Below are 18,024 nucleotides of genomic sequence, written 5' to 3'. Positions count from 1 at the left end.
GTTTAATTAAAAACAAAATGCGCTTAATCTATGTAATGTCAAATTTAATAAGACTTTTACCATTTATTAAATACCTTCCTCTGGTTTATTTAAGAATTTCGTGTCCTCTCATATATTTATTAATTATTTATCTTCCGTTTCCTCTTTTAATAATACTTTATTTCAGTTTCCGATCGTGTCTTCCATTACAGGGAAGAAAGACACCAAATCCAATTTTTAAAAAGCTAATCCTTTGTAAAATGATTAATGAAATTAATATATAATAGATATTTGAAAAGATTTTGAACATTTTATTCATTAATTAATTAATTAATGCAGAAGTAGATTAAATTTAATGAAAGTATATGCATAGGATATCATACTAACGATGTATTTAAAAGCTTATACATTACAAATATATTCTATAATGAAACTCCTCTAATTAGAGACGCGGAGTTTTAATTAACTCGGAGAAAATATTAATTGGAATAAATTAAGATAAATCATTTTATAAATCTTTTTTGAACGATTTAAAAGAAATTGAGGGAGCTAAAAAAAAATAAAATACGAGACTCCTTGTTTCAAACTAACAAAATTACTCTCAAATTAAGATGTCTGCAGGAAAAAAAAATGTTATTAATTAAAAAATAACTGAGGTCTTTGATAACTTTGAATTTATCATTTGAAACTAATGACCAGATTAATCATTGGACAATCCCTTAAAATATTCAAACAGAAAATTGCAGTCAATGATTATTATTAAATGAATCTAGATTTATAATTTTTATTTTCTTTTATTCTCAAAATAATTTCAACAATTAATTTATAGAGTTTGTAGGTTTTAATATTTATAAATCAAACTGAAAGAGACACATTCTGAAATTGTTCATATCATACTCTCTTCCAAAATGGACCGCTTTTAATTCCACGAGCTTCAGTTTTTCTTTTCTTCAAATTTCTATGCGTGTACTTTCCTTTCAAATTTAATATAATATGAAAAATAACATATATATATATATATATATATATATATATTATTATACTATTATTCAATCATGAATTGTCAAGTTTATCGGATTTCACAGTATTTAGAAGAAAAAAATTCTATATTTATCCTTTATTTTATGGCAACAAATAAAAGACAATAACTTTTTTGGTAAAGTATAAAGACAAGAAGCAAATACAAATACACAATGTATATATTTATCTTTCATTTTCTTAGAAGGAATTAATGGTTTTATTAAAAAAAAAAACAATTATGATGACATGTTGAAGTGCTTGAAACGCGTTTTGGTCATAAAAAAAGCTAGCAACAACTGGTGATAATAACTTAATCAAAACGTCAATCTTTAATTGTAATAACTCTCTAAATTCATTACATCAATCACAAGTGTGACACTTTATTTCATCTGTTTATTTCGTAGTATCTTTGTCTCCCAGCGTTTCAAAATATACCCGAGTCGTGTTTATGAGTTGGATGGGTTCAAACTTGAGATGCTGTATTTACATTTTCAAAATTTTAGGTCAACCTAACCAGAAGTCATTCTCAAAACTAAAAAGATTCTAATATATAAGAAATGTACGAAAATAATAATAACTTTAAAGATTAATACTGTAATTGTTAATATATATTAATATTATTCTACATAGATGTAAATATATCGGATATTATATAAATTTATTAAAGGCTTAAATACCTTTTTCGTCCTTATGTTCGTAGTGTTTGTTGCAGATGGTCTTCATTTTGATAGAATGTTTAAAATGGTCATCATTTCTACTGAATGTTTAAAATGATCCTTATTTTTGCGATTCGTATTTTATTTTGTCCTTTTCTATGATTTGAATGTTTAAATCAGTAACGAAATCATATGTACATTACACGTAACACACCCCAATGCAACGTAATATAAACAATGCCACCTATACAGTGTTTCGTTACTGACTTAAACGGCGTCACAAAAAATAACAAAATAAAATACGAATTGCGAAAATGATGACCATTTTAAACATTCGATAAAAACGAGAACCATTTTAAACATTCTGGCAAAATGAGGACCATTCACAACAAACACTACGAAAATGAGGACGAAAAAAGTATTTAAGTATTTATTAAAAAATTAATTATACATTGTTGTGGACGATCATTTGTAATTCAATTGCGATATTTGAATGTCATGTTATTAAATATAAAAAGATACATTTTTACTATCAATTATATATTTTTTGTGCTAATATATTAGATTCAATATACATTCTTCATCGGTTAATACAACTTAAGGTTAAATATTATTTTAATCTTACAAATTAAAATTTATTTATGATATATATATATATATATATATATATATATATAATATTTATAACTCAACTATATTAATTTTTTTTAACGTGACAAATGATTTTTCAGATATTTGATACGTTTTAACTCAAATGTCAATTTAAAACTCTTTTTACAAGTAAAAAAAAAATATATCATTGGGTTAATATACCAATATGTGATGTATGCCATATACGCTCGAAAGTTTATTGGACTCTCAAGTATTTTAAGGTGATGAGCAAACATTATAAAAGTCACTGAATTTTTTCTAGTCAAGTGGTTGTCACTTGAGCATTAACATTGATGCTAAAACAATAAACTCTCTAGCAAATAGATGGTGCTATCTCATTTTCTCATATTAAAATTTGCTTAAATGACACATGTGTAGCTCAAGTGAAACGAATGTCATCTTATTTATGATTATGAGATTGAAAATGGGAAAACAACTCAAATGATAGTATGCTGAAATGATGGTGATGCTATGTCATATTTCATGTTGTTTATATATGTTATGGTATGTTGTATGTTTGTATACATTATTTCTATAGCATGATATGATACTATATTCTCTGTATAAAGATATAATTAATGCTGAGAAGCATGATATTTGTCCCTTTTAAGTCGTCCTTAATAAGTAATTGATTTAAGATTATTGTTTACACACATACACAATAAATAAATATATATATATATATATATATATATATATTTATGTATATATATACATATATATGGTTTGGTCTTTGATAAATTAGTCCAATGTTATGCACAAGCTATTAAGTGATGTAGGGATATAAATGGTATTATGCTTCGACTCATAATGATAAATACAGTATTTATATTAATTAAAATATCTTAAGTTCGTTTAAGTCACCGACAAAACTTCGAGTAATAATATGAAGTTGAGGGAGACTTGTATATAATTTGCTAACAAATGTTTTGTATCACCTTAACATCCCAACAAATATGTTACCTACTAAAGTTTAATGTGTTTATGATATATTATGTGATAACTCATGGTAAAATTTAATTACTATAATTTTAGAATCTTTATATAATCGTTCATAATTAGTCATAGACATAATGTGTAATTAAATATGAATTTTTTAACATTCATATTTATTCTTTTAGTACATGTGTAACGTGATGTCATACAATGCTAAGTTTTCATTTTATTAACTCGTTTTTATGTGTTTCTTACGTGTTAACTATATTGTACTTATTAAAAGAGAATATTCTTTTACGAATAACACATGAATTGATCACAATCTCAGAAAATAATAGTTAATTTTATTTTCCTTGTATTCACATTTTAAAAACTTATAATTTGGATTATATATGTACATATTTAATATTCTAATAAGGTATGAATACATATATGTTACATTCTACTGGTATAATAGTTATAACTTTTTAGTGAATCATTATATTAATTATTTATAATCTTAAATAATAATTACAATTGAAAATATCCCAAGAGGGTGTAGCAATGTAGTTTTCTTATAAGAAGAAGATGAATAGGGCTTGTTGTTGTTAAAAGTTTACACTTTACATTGCAACCACAGACAATCGCCATGTTACGCGTCCGTATGAGCATTGATGCGGAGGAGGGAATTGGTCCCACAAAACTCAAGCGATGGAGAAAACGACGTCGTGATTGGGCCCCACGTGTCACGTCTTGCTCGCCTGGACCGTGGGCGCTCGTCACATCTTTCCTTTTCTCACAGTTTCACTCAAACATTTAATACCTTTTTTTATTTATTTAAATCAATGATAAAATATTTATAATATATAAAAAATAATCTTTAGAATCATTTTAATTTTTATATACCACTTTAATATTTTTTATTCTTTATAAAACTTGTTGTGTATGCCAACTTTTGAATTTATTAAAGTGGTGTAATCTTCTCTGCATAGAGGAGATATATATTTTGTTGTGTTTTGGTTTTGAAAGTTCATGAAACAATTAAGTTTTAGAGACATAATATTTTTTTTTTTACCTAATTTTAAAGAGGATGATTTAAATTTAGCTAAGTCCATTAAAAAAAATCAATTCAATGGATTACATTAGTCACTTATTTATCTATAGTTATTATAAGCGCTTGAACTAAAATATAACACTAAAACTAGGAAGTAACAATTAACTTAACCTTTTTAAAAATGAGGTTAAATATGTTTGTTTCTTAACTTGTATTAAATTTTGTAATTAGTTAATTTTGAAACTTTGGACTAATTTATTCTGTTAATTTTCGAAATACGTGAATTTAGTCATTTTAATAAAATTTGTTAGATTTATTTGATGTTTTGTATGCATTCCAATATTATATTTATTTATACTGGTTGACACATTTTTACTTTAATGTTAAGTCAAATATTATTATTTGTTTATACTTAATAAAATTTGATTAAAATCACTAAAACTACGTATTTTGAAAGATAAATGACTAAATTGGTCTAAAATTTCAAAATGAATTAATTATAAAATTCGCTTGAGAATTAAAAGACCAAAATCATATTTAATCCTTAAAAATATAATAATCTTGTTTTATTTCTCTTTGTAACGTAAAGTGAAATGTTGTATAATATAAACGGCACTAGAGTTGATTTTGCTTAATTATTTTATCAATAACCACACTTACCAATTTAACACAAGACAACAGCAAAAATTGTTTTTCATTGAACCTCGAATAAGTAACAAAACAAACATTTGTAGTGTGACTTATTTATATATATATATATATATATATATATATATATATATATATATATATATATATATATATATATATATATATATATATATATAAAATTACGTGTAGAAAGAAATTTTCAATTTTAGAAACTTAACCATGTGATACAAAACGCATAATTAGATAATCCAAAGACTAAAACTGCAGAAGGAACCTTCCAGAAGTGGTTGCCCTAAAATAATTTTGTTGTTTGTATACAATTAGGTTATGTTTCTTTGAATTGAACATGTGTACAACAAAAATATGTAATGTTAGTTCATCATTAGAAAAATTATAATTATGATTTCTTAAGCAGATAATCACTTTTTTTGGCCAGGCAATGAGAAGTGTATCATAATTTATAAATTAATTATCTTAATTATAAATGTTTTTGAACAACTGTAAACATTTTTATAATTATATCTATAGGTTAATTATCTTAATTACTTGTTTCACTTGAGTAATTGTAAATATTTAATTAGTATTAAGATGCGGATTTGATTATTATCTGATCCTTATCTTCTTGAGTGTTGATATACGCGTATCCACCGGCAAAATTATATGTCATAAATGTAAATTCATTTTTTTTATAAAAGATAAAAATTACAACAAAAATTACATTTAATAATAAATATATGATTAAATTTTTATGACAATTATTATTACTTTTTTTTTTTACTTTTACTGACGTTAAAATAAAAAAGTATAAAAAAAATGAGTAAACTTGAATAAAGAAAAAAATATTGAAATTAAATAAAATTAATAAAAAAAACTTAAAATCAAATAAAAAGCAAAAGATGATTTTAATAGGTTTCTAATAAAGTAAGGTTTTACACAAACTGATTACATAAAAGTTTTACTATTGTTACATCACAATTAATACATTATTCGAAGAAAATCATACAATGAAAAAAAAAAGGTTTAATTTAAATTATATTGACAAAAAATATATATTGGCGGTTTAAGTAAATTTTATGTATATTGAACTAAGTTAACCAACAGAGTTAGATAACAATTTTAAATACTTGATAAAAAAACAAAAATTTAATTAAAAATATCACCTAAATTGATGAATAAATTGAAACTTAATTAATCGTATTTTTAAGATTAAAAATTATAAAATGGAACGAACATATTGAGATGCATTATTAAACAAAAAATTATTAAATGATATAGTAATTAAAGTTGGTCACTTTCTCGATATAACGATAGTTAAATTATTAGTTTCAACCATGCATGAATAACTAGAAACCAGTTCCATTTTGGATACCTAATTAATGTTTAATTGTTCACCAAATGATGTGATAAATAAGGAAAAAATATATGTTAGTTGGGATCGATATCTCAATTGTGTGAATTATTAAGCTTTAATTAGTTAGAGATTTTATTGTTAAGATGATTCTTCTATTTAGTATACTCCTATATTAGGTTTACACCTTAATGCACCAAATTACTATATAATATTTTTTTTATGTACCATTATTTTAATGAAGTTTGAACTTAAGAGTTTATGTAAATTATTTAATCACCAAATTACATAAAAATGTTTATTTTTCCAAAGTATTAAAATAAATAAAAATAATAATGGAACAAAATAATCTAAAACAACGACCATGATTCAACAATAATAGCAATTTTAATTGGCAGGTACGAGTGAACTTTAGCCATTGGAGCATTTGGCTAAAGAATCAGATAACGTAACCAACCTTCTATATTCTATTTTTTAATCAAAACCTTCATCTGATAATAAACGTTATTTTGACTTTAAAGATAATTTTAGATAATCTAGAAAAATTAGAGTCTCTAACCTGTTTTAGCTTTCCACGTTTGAAAATAAGTTGGTGCACAATCCCTTTTATTCGATTAACAAACACCATTTACATATATTAAAAATTAATTTGAATAATTTATGATCAAATTAATTTGGTAAAGTACGTTGAATTAGAGTTAAAAATGATTTATTTGTATTGTATAATAATCGATAAAAAATAATAAAATAGTGGAGTAGGAAGAACCTTAGGTGGCAACACTTGCCACGTATGAACGAGAATAAGACAAATTTGCCAACCGGCAATGCCAGCTGTAAGATGTTTTTGTTTTACGGTGACACGTGTCGTGTTCAGAACATTCCACGTGGGGCCACAGATCTTATTCCATGTTGACTATCGCGTTCAAAAACCTCCTCACGCAATCTGTTTTTTTTTTTAATATTTTATTTCGAAAATTAAGTTCATTATTTTTTTTAGCGAAATTATATACATACATATACCGATATTATATCAATCATTTATTTGGAGCGGATAAATTATTATGATGTAAAATATTTCTTTCAAATAACTGATATAAATGTATTAAGAAAAAACATATGATAATTGTTTAAAGCATTTGACGATAAAAATTCTTGTAATTCAATTCCTTATTTCAAAGTATATGATCAATTTTTAATTAAATTTTATAGTATTGTGACTTTGCTGCGAAGTGCAGCCGATAACCCTCAATAATGAACTGTCAAATAAAAGTTAAATAAAGTGGAAATGATCAAATAGAGTTTTATTTTATTTTTTCAAGAAATTCTAATTTATTCTTCAACTTTAAGATATATATCTTCTATTCCAAAAGCACTTTACTAGCCTAATAAATACTTTATACTCTTTTCGGTGGAGAAAAAAAAGAAAACTTCTAGAAAGAAAGAAAGATGAAGCAGACTTTGCACAATTTATTTTATGAGAATTATATTACTTACATAGTTTAACAAATTCAATAAATGGGTTGTTTTATGAGGTTTTTCATTTAACTTTTTAGGTTTTATTTATGTCACTTTTAATATTTTCTTACAACTTTTACTTTAATGTAACCATTTTTTTAAGATTCACACTTTAATTAATATTTTATTTAATTGTCACGACTGAACTTAGGGTTGGAAGAAGAAAAAGAAAAATACGTGGTGACGCTAATTACGGAGAATTTGAAGAAGTCATGGTTACTCCTCTTGTGTTATTATTCTTTATCTCTTTCTTTATATTTTTTTCCCTTATACTAAAAACTAATCTTTCTACATGTTTGGGTCAATTTGTCATATATCCTAACGTGTACATTTATTTAATTAGAAACTATATAAAATAGATTATCTCATTTTTTATTTAAAAGAGGATAACATCAATTTCATATAATCATTATTAATTATAAGGTTTAACTAGTCAGATGATATCCATTTTTATTCATATGTGTCAATTTGGTACCTGTTTTTAAGAATGTTTTAATAGAGTCTTAACTTTTGAATAAGTGTTTCAATCATATCCCTTTAAAACAAAAGGTTATTACAACCATTAACTTAATTCATGACTTTTACGAATAATTTTTTGTTAAAAATGATCTAATTAAGACATATTTTAAAAAATTAAAATTCAATTGACACCTTTTTAAAAAGCGGATACCAAACTGACACATATAAATGAAATGAGTGTGATCTTTCTAATTAAACCTAATTCTAAACTCTTCGTGATCTCCACTCTCAAAATTCTCAAACAAATTTTGACCACAGAAAAAAAATTTATTTAACTTGGGTGTTGTAAAATCATGTATATCCCATAGTTTCACTTTTATAACACTTTGCTAACTATACGAATTATTCTTTTATTTTTTTCTGATATCAAATGATACCTTACTTACTTTTGTTCCACGTATGAGGTCTTTTCAGGCTTTATTTTAAGTTGAATTTTGGAACAAAACATGTGCATATACATGCTTGCATAGCACATAAGCATTTAATTTTACCCTTGACCTTTTCTCTGTATATTCCTTTCATTAATTATTTTATGTCTCGAAAGTCAATATTTCGCATGTCCCATTGAACTATAGTTCTTCAAAATCGTAAATGTACCCAAATAAATAAATAAATAAATGACAACTATTAAAGACAAATAATTCTAACATTTTGTATCTGTTGCAATTCAAGGCTTATATATACTCACTACACATGTGCTCCCTCATTTTCTTAGGATCTATGTAACCCTTAGTTTTAAAAAAGAAAGAATTATATTTTTATTTAAAATAATAAAGGAACGACATAAATATAAATATAATGGATATAAAATAGTCATGCAAATATTCCATTTCGCCTAGTTATTATTATTAAATATTGATTAAATAAAATTTCAATCCTTTTGACTTACAAAAATTGTTTTTCTTAATCTTATAATTTATTTTCCCAATTTTAACTTTCAAGATTTTCAATTCTTTCGTCCTTTATATTTGTGTTAGGCATATGTTCCAACAATCTTAAAAACACATTAATTATGTTAATACCTTGTTATTATGATTTATGTCACCAAAATGTTACGTTATAATGACATCATCAATTACCAAATGTCAATAAAAGTATTATCGCAAAATTAATACCATCTCAATATATTATCACATGACATCATCGTGATGTTAAGAAAATATAAAAAATAAAAATAGACTTAATATTGTATACCTGGTTGAACATAAAAAAAAATATATAAACTGAAAGAAAATAAGTATAATATTTAAATGTGCATACAAACATTTATGTTTTAAATTGAATTTAAAACTACTATAAAATAAAATAAAAACAAAATCATTCAGCCACATAGTATATCATTTAGTTATATTTTTGTTGTTCCAAATGTTACCCATACAAATTTTATGACTTTTATTATAAGTACGCACTTAGATTATCAATTAGCAAAGCCTAAACAGAAAATAAAACTTATTTTCTAACATTGTCCCATATGAATTTTTTGAAAAAAAAAATAGTGTTTAACTATTTTAACTTGTTACATATTTCAAATTCAAGATTTAAGTACGCACTTAAATACTCGAAATAAAAACTTTATTATTGATCATGATTTTATTAAACTTGACCAAGATGGTTTCTTAACGAAAACAAAAATACAATATATAAGTATTTTTAATACAACGAACTAATAATGTTAATAGTTTCATATGTTAAAAAAAATGTAATTTTTAGTATTTATTCGATCACAGTATCTCCACACAACCTAGACTCAAACTTATTTTAATTGAAAAACTTTAAATGACTCATAACTTTACATATTTTTAATTGGTATTTGAAAGTGAACTATGATATTTATTACCGTTGGTACAAACTTTGATAGAATTTTTTTTTTCTATTCTTACAGAATAATTATTTGTAGAAACAACTTAATTTTTTTTAGGTAACTCTAAATAGATTCAAGAAATAATTTCTTACCCTAAGTAGTTTATAGGCATTTGTCACTAAAAATGCTCTTAATATATTACAAATAGGTTACTTTATAGATTCGTGATTATACGTTTTCAACTAATAAGACATTTTTAACAAAATAAAGCAAAAAAAGACATAAGAATCACTCACCTATATGTTAAATGAAAAGCTTCCAAATGGATGCATTCTAAAGAAAGTAAAAATAGATGTATTTCATAAAGGAATTAAAATAAATTAATTTAATTAAAGACGAGAAACGAAGATAAAATTACTGAGTAGGTATGAAAATAAATATATATGGCACTTGAAAGAAAATAGCCATATTCCAAACAAAGCATAATATAAATATTGGTTTTTGTGTTAACAAGTGATTGAAAAATTCATTGCAAAATTAGACATAAATAATTGGACGTGTTATTTTTTTATAATTATTTCATCAAATCTCAATATTGATAAGGAAAAACTATTTTCTTTTGTTGATTAATTAACGGCCAACATCATAAATTTTATTTATTTATTTCTAAAAAAATGAAATTAGTTTGGGAGTGAGATATTAAACAAATAATATTTTTTTATTAGTTACGTTCTGACGTGACATTAAGATGCCTCTTTTTTAAGGATCAGTTTTTGTTGCTTTTTCTTTAAAAACATTAAAAAGTAAATTGCAACTTGTTTTTGCAATTTTCTGAAAGACTAAAAGAATAATGGTACAAAATTAGGGACCAAAATTATATATTTAAGTCAAATAATGTTAAATTAACTATTTTCAACTTCATTGTTTGCTTTATTCGTAAAAGAAAAGGTTTGAATTATTCCTTAATGAACAACTCAAATAGTGCATTTGTTAGAGACAAAGAGAGAAGTTAAACATTTCTGATTAGATTAGTTAACTAACGGCATCTTCTTAATAAACCACACAATGTACTTTCATATATGATAAATTTGATTTTTAAAATAAAAAATATATATTTAGTCTTTAGTTTAATTTTTTTCATAAATAATTAATTGTTGATTAAATTCCAATGCTTTTAAAAATTTGGAAAAATAAACTTATTAGTGTGACAAATAGAAATTTTGCACCGTATTTATCAAACAATATACGGAATAAAGAGATATACTTTTTAAAATCATTTATATAAATATAATATTTTTAGGAATTATGTATACTTTTTTTTTTAACTTAAAATTTCTTACAATAGAACGTGGGAAATCAAGCAAAAATAAATCGTTAACACGTCAATGAGAATGTTAGAATATGATTTGTTTTCTTCTCAATTGTTTAAATCACTTTGCTTTAAAAAATTAAAAGGAGAACACACAATTATTAAAACCCTAAATTCCTGAAAGGAATTTTCAATGTTGGGTAGTTGGTAGTGTTTGAAAGATTATTAATTATTGCCATTCGTTGAATTAAGAATGTGTTGACACGCCTATTATTTGACGCACCAAAAATTATATATATAAAAATTAAACTAATTATTTGTTATAAACTATAAGCACTTATCTAATCCAACCATCTAAATAAACCAACCCTTTAATCATTTCCGAAAAGAAAAATCCTTTATTTATTTACCCTCACTTTTTGTTTACGAGTGCCTTGCATGTTAGGTTACATATATTTGTATTGTTCGTAAAGCCTTGAAAATGAATTTGGTGACCATGTTTAATCAATCAAATCTCATAAAAAAATTTATATTCTATTTTATACTTTCTTTCATTTTTAGATATATAAAAACAAAAATAATTGGTAGTTGAAGTTGTTGAAAGTCTCACATCGACTAAATATAAGGTCAATTAACAATATATAAGTTAGTGCAATCTCACCTTATAAATCGATTTTGTGGGATTGAGTTAGATTTAAAGTATACTTCTAACATATATCAGAGTCAGGACTACCCACTATCAAGTCACTAACGAACCATTCATGAAGTTGAGTTTAAAGCCCACTTCTAACATAAGTTAAACCAAGGTCTAGTATAAGTAATGAGATTCACAAAAGATTGTTTTTTTTTTTTTTGCTTAAATACCTTTTTCGTCCTCATTTTTGTAGTGCTTGTGACAGATGATCCTCATTTTGACAGAATGTTTAAAATGATACTCATTTTTACCGAGTGTTTAAAATGATCCTCATTTTCGCAATTCGTATTTTATTTGGTCATTTTCTGTGACGTCGTTTAAATAAGTAACAGAACCATCTGTACAATACACGTAACACACTTCAATGCAACGTAATACAAACAATGTCACCTATACAGTGCTTCGTTACTGACTTTAACGGCGTCACAGAAAAGGACCAAATGAAATACGAATTGCGAAAATGAAGAACATTTTAAACATTCGATAAAAATGAGGACTATCCGCAACAAACACTACAAAAATGATGAGGAAAAATGTATTTAAGCATTTTTTTTAATTACTAATTTTGAAAAAATAAGAATGAATAGGAAAATTGGTGGTGGTCCAAAATTGGAAGTGTCCGTGTGGGTGGCATGTGAAAGGTTGTGATCTTATCATAAGGAACATGGTACCCCATGAAGATAAGATATACCCTAAACGCAAAAGCTCTTCTAACCTTGTTTTTGTGGCATTGGACTCACTCTTTTTCTCAGCATTAACTAAATTTATATCTACTTGTCCATCAAAGTTACATGCTGATTTGACATTCCACTCTACCTTTTCAGCATCCATTAACACTCTTCCTTCAACCTCCATTTTAAAACATACATAAAATCTTCCTTTTTCTGGGTGCTGAAAACTTGAACTCGCATACCATGCATCATTGCATTGTCACACACAACACAACATTTGGACCACACATTCGATGATTATTATAAAACCATTAGTTATGATGTTTGAAGAAGTTAAATGAATTAATGTAGGAGAGAATAAGAAAGTAGGAGAAAATGATGGTTAGAGAAGAAGAACATGAGAAGCACCAACTCTATTTTTTATGATCAATCTGATATATGAATATTTGAGATAGACCAAACGGCTAAGAACTCAGAACTACTATGCTTTTCTTAACCTATGAACTTGTCGGCACGTTACAACAAAAACAAACAACTTTGTATTGTTCAAACTAACCGTGACAAGTTAGATTCTTTGCAGACGCGTATTCATGCATACCCCACAAATGCATCATAACAAATACGTAACCTTTTCAAATGCCAGCTTGCTTCGCATGCCTCATACAAAGTGTCACCTAATATATATGAAAAATCGTATTTTAACAATTAAATTTTAATAACTTTCTCTTATAACTTGAGTTAGTTTTTTTTAAATGATTTTGAAATATAGAAAAATAAAAAAATAAAAAAAATGAAAAACTATTTAAAAGATGTCATTTTAAGTTGTAAGAGAAAGTTATCAAAATTTAATTATTAAAAGAAATCTTTTTTTAATATATATTTTGGTATCTAATATATAGTTGTTAAAAAGTTAAGATTAAATTTTCTTCATTTTGGTATCTAACATACTTATTCTATGAGTCTTTATTCTTATATAGTGCTCTACTTGTTCATTTCTAGCCAATGCTTTCTGTCAAGGAGGGAGTTTCACAGGAGAGAACAAACACCAATGAGATATGAACTTAACTACATAAGGCATTGACAACACTTTCAACTCAAAACCTTAAGACAATGAGTTTATATCCTTATATAGTGCTGTACTTTCTCATTTCTAGTCCATGCGGGACTTAGACTCATACTTGAATTTCTAACAATACTTAAAGTCAAAATAATATGTATCTGAATAAATGAGTATCTAAGTAAAAGACACTTTTTTCTGAAAATATTGGCCAAAAAATTCAGCATAGACATAAGAAATACACATTTGAATGTTTTGGATGTAGGTTTAACTGGTTCGAATATCTAAATCGAAGAATAATGTGTTTAGGAAAGAATATTTTGATTTTGATAATTTTGTGATGATGAAGTCTCCGACCAGTTTTTTATTTGGTTAAGTAATGCTTATGAAAAGGTAACCAAATGATTGGGCATGATTGGGACATTGTTTGAGATAGTGGGGGGTTTGGAGTAAGAATGAAAAAGTTATTTATTTAGATGATCACAAAAGGAGGAAGAAACCAACAAAACCAAGAAGAGAGGTATATGAAGATAATAAATAAAATTTATTCTAAACTACAATTATTCTACTTAATTAATAATACTCTTATACATGTTTGACATAGATTCATTACAAGTACAAAAAAAAAAAAAAACAAATGCCATGAGAGGCACCTGGTTCCTTTGATTACCTTCCTCTGGCCCACTGACAACCTGCTAAGAGTTGTAGAGCATTTACAAATAATCTAAGAAAATGTCTGTGTAGGATGTTCCTAAGAGATTCCTTTCAATTGTTCTTTTTATTGTTCTTCTTGTTCATATTTCTTTTCTCAACTGGGATTGTATAAGAATAATATTCGTATCAAGAACTTTTAAGGGTCTTTGGAATACCAACATGGAACTAATAAAGATCAAAGATTAGAATTTGTGTTTGGTCTTTTTCCAAGACCGTGGGAAAATTGGTTCTCAGAATATATCACGACCTCAGTCGATCCTTGACCTTGTTTGGGTTATTTGATAAAACACAACTAAAATAAAGGGTTAAATATAATTTTGATTTCTTAACATTCAATGAATTTTGAAATTAGTCTATTTTAAAATTTTAGATCAATTTAGTCATTCATCTTTGTAAAATACGTGAATTTAGTCTTTTTAATCAAATTTTGTTAAATTTATTTGACATTTCAAGCGCATTTCATACTTAACATAAATGTGTCAAACATTATAAACAACTCAAATACAATCATGAAATGCATACAAAACATTATATAAATCTACCAAAATTTGATTAAAATGACTAAATCCACGTATTTCGAGAGATGAAGAACTAAATTGGTCCAAAATTTTGAGATGGACTAATTTCAAAATTTACTGAAAGTTAAGGTACCAAAACATATTTAACCATAAAATAAATTTAAAAGAGAAATACTTTATTGAAAGTATGAGAATAAGAATTTACATATTGATTTATTAGAAATTTGTCCAATATAAAAAATACAATATGTATCATAATAAAATAAAATATCTGATAACGATAAATGAGAATAAAATATATAATATCTTTATTAATAAATTAAACTAAGATACATGATATCTTTATCACTCTTCCAAGTAATTACAAATTGTTTTAATTCACGTAAATTTAGGTTGAAATTTTAAATATAAATTTAAGTTTCATGGAGTCACATCTCGTTAAGTATCATATAAAAAAAATCATAAATTTATTATTTTAAAATTTTTAATTGAAAATGGTAATAATCTGGGTTGGACTCGTGTTTAATTAATGTCAGTGATCATTCATGTATTTTTTTTTTTTCGTTTCAAAGCCTTTTAGTAGTTTGGAGGTAAACTCTTCTTATTTTGGGCCTCTGAAGATTTTGGACCAATATCGAATTTTGTTGAGACTTCAGGTCATTCCTAGATAGAGTTTGACGGTTGATATCTAATTAGAATGCAGACTTCAATAAATTTTTGGTTCTTATAGGAAACAGTTAACTTTTCCAAAGAACATATTCATTTTAACATTTTTCTTTTGCAGCATTTTAAATTTTATTTAAAAATGTCAAACTGTTTATCGTTCTCTATTAGTCACGTCATCTTAATAGAAATATATATTGAAATAATGTATTAAACAATAGAAAAAAAAAATCAAAAGACAAATGTCAAGAGGACCAAAATAAAAATAAAAGTTTACGTTGACTAAAAAATTAAGCCTATAATTTATACGTGGCCCAGGTTTAAACTTTGCCACTATTCCACTATGGTCCCAGGCCCAAAAATGCACGTGACCCAGTATATCGTCATTATTCCAGGCCCAAAAAATCTAATGATCCAGGATGACTCTAATAAAATTGAAAAAGAAAGAAATTTAGTTAATGTCACATAAGTTTGAATAAAAAAGCAATGATGCTTTAATATATGGAAAAAATGATCAGTAAATATTTAATAAAAAGATATGACACAAGAGGCAAATAGTTTGAATCATTTAATAATAATAATAAAAAAAATCTGTTAGTTAATACTATAGCAAAAGGATATTAGAAAATAATCAATATCTTTATTTGTTAAAAGTATTTTCAAGTTTGCATATATTCTTCTTATTTATAGTTTTAAATTTCATGATCAATGTTTTATTTTCTTACGAGGATTTAATAGAGAAACTAATTAATATATTATTTTTAAAATTATTGGCATTGCACGTTTAAGAAAAACTTAACTTTTAAATATGGTTTGTTCTCTAAAATTTTAAAAAATATTAACCCGAATTATGATACAATTTTTTTTTATCCTCTCACTAACTTCAAACAAAATTTCTAACAAATAATCGTTCTTGTAATGTTCACGACCTGTGTTATAATATATACGCTGCAACAGAACTCTGAAAAATGTAGACATAACGTTACAACATTCATCTCCTTAAACTCTTTATAAACAAGACATAACAATGCAAGAATGGAATAAATAATAATAAATATAAAATAATAACAAAGATTTTGATATTTTGGCAAGTTATTTTCGGACAAAGTTTTCTTTTTAAGTCATATTACATCTTTTTTTTTTTTTTATAAGTTATACCAAACTTTTTTTCCATCCAATAAGATATTACTACATCAACGTTATTAAAAATTTATCAAAAAAACTTTGTTAAAATATGTGTATGTAAAAAAAACATATTTATTTTTACCCGAACTTAGTTGTTACAAGCTTTGTAAATGATTTTATTTACTACTTCGTTACTTACTCGTATGAATATTTAAAAATGAGATAATGATTAATATAAACTTATTTTGAAATATTTATAAAATCAACATCTTCAAACAAAATTCTCTAAAAACCACCGCAAAAAATAAATAATAAACCTAATTAATCTTCCACAACATATATATTCAGAATTTTTTTTTTACATCTACCTTCTTTGTAAAAATGCTTATATTAAAATTAAAATGGAATAAGAAAAATTAATCGATTAAAAGAAAAAAAAATTGGTTGCCAAACTGTAATGATGTAGGTTGTAGAGATCTCTGAAAAAACTTGCCAAACTTTTGGTGATATATACATATTTATGCAAAGAAGTTCAGAAGTGTTATTGGCTAACATGAGAAAAAGAAATTTTGAACTTAACCCAACATTAGTTTATTGACATCAACTTAATAACGAAAAATCTGTTAAAGATATGCTAATTTCATTAAGTTGATATAAGCTTCAGCAACAAGAAGAATCAAACTATGAAGAAAATGGAAAATTCAGGTCAAGCCACGACAAACAATTTCATGTGTTCGGTTGATTTAGTTTCATTATTTGAACATAAAAGAAGTTAGTAAATTATTGCTATTTATTTTATTTTATTTTCTATTTTGAAAAACACATTCCTTTTTAATAGTTTGGTGAGTGTTTCATTCACTTCCTCAATTTATTTGGATTATAAGCTTTGCTTTTTCTTTTTTGACAATATATATATATATATATATATATTTTCTTTTCAGTTATCAATTTTATACCCAACATCACGTCTTTTTCACATGATGAAGAGCCAACACAACTATCAATAACTGATTCAGGTGACATTTCAAGTACACGAATTAATTCATGTTAAATTATTCTCATTTAACTAATATATAGTTTTAAATTTGAATATTTGAATATTAAATACATACCTACATCTACATGGAATACAAAAAAAAGTGATTTTAGTGAAAGAAATGTAAA

The sequence above is a fragment of the Vigna unguiculata genome, chromosome 4 (assembly GCF_037176805.1).
Source record: "Vigna unguiculata cultivar grain cowpea cultivar isolate G323 ecotype 2 chromosome 4, ASM3717680v1, whole genome shotgun sequence".
Classification (NCBI taxonomy): Eukaryota; Viridiplantae; Streptophyta; class Magnoliopsida; order Fabales; family Fabaceae; genus Vigna; species Vigna unguiculata.
This window is presented reverse-complemented; position numbering follows the sequence as displayed.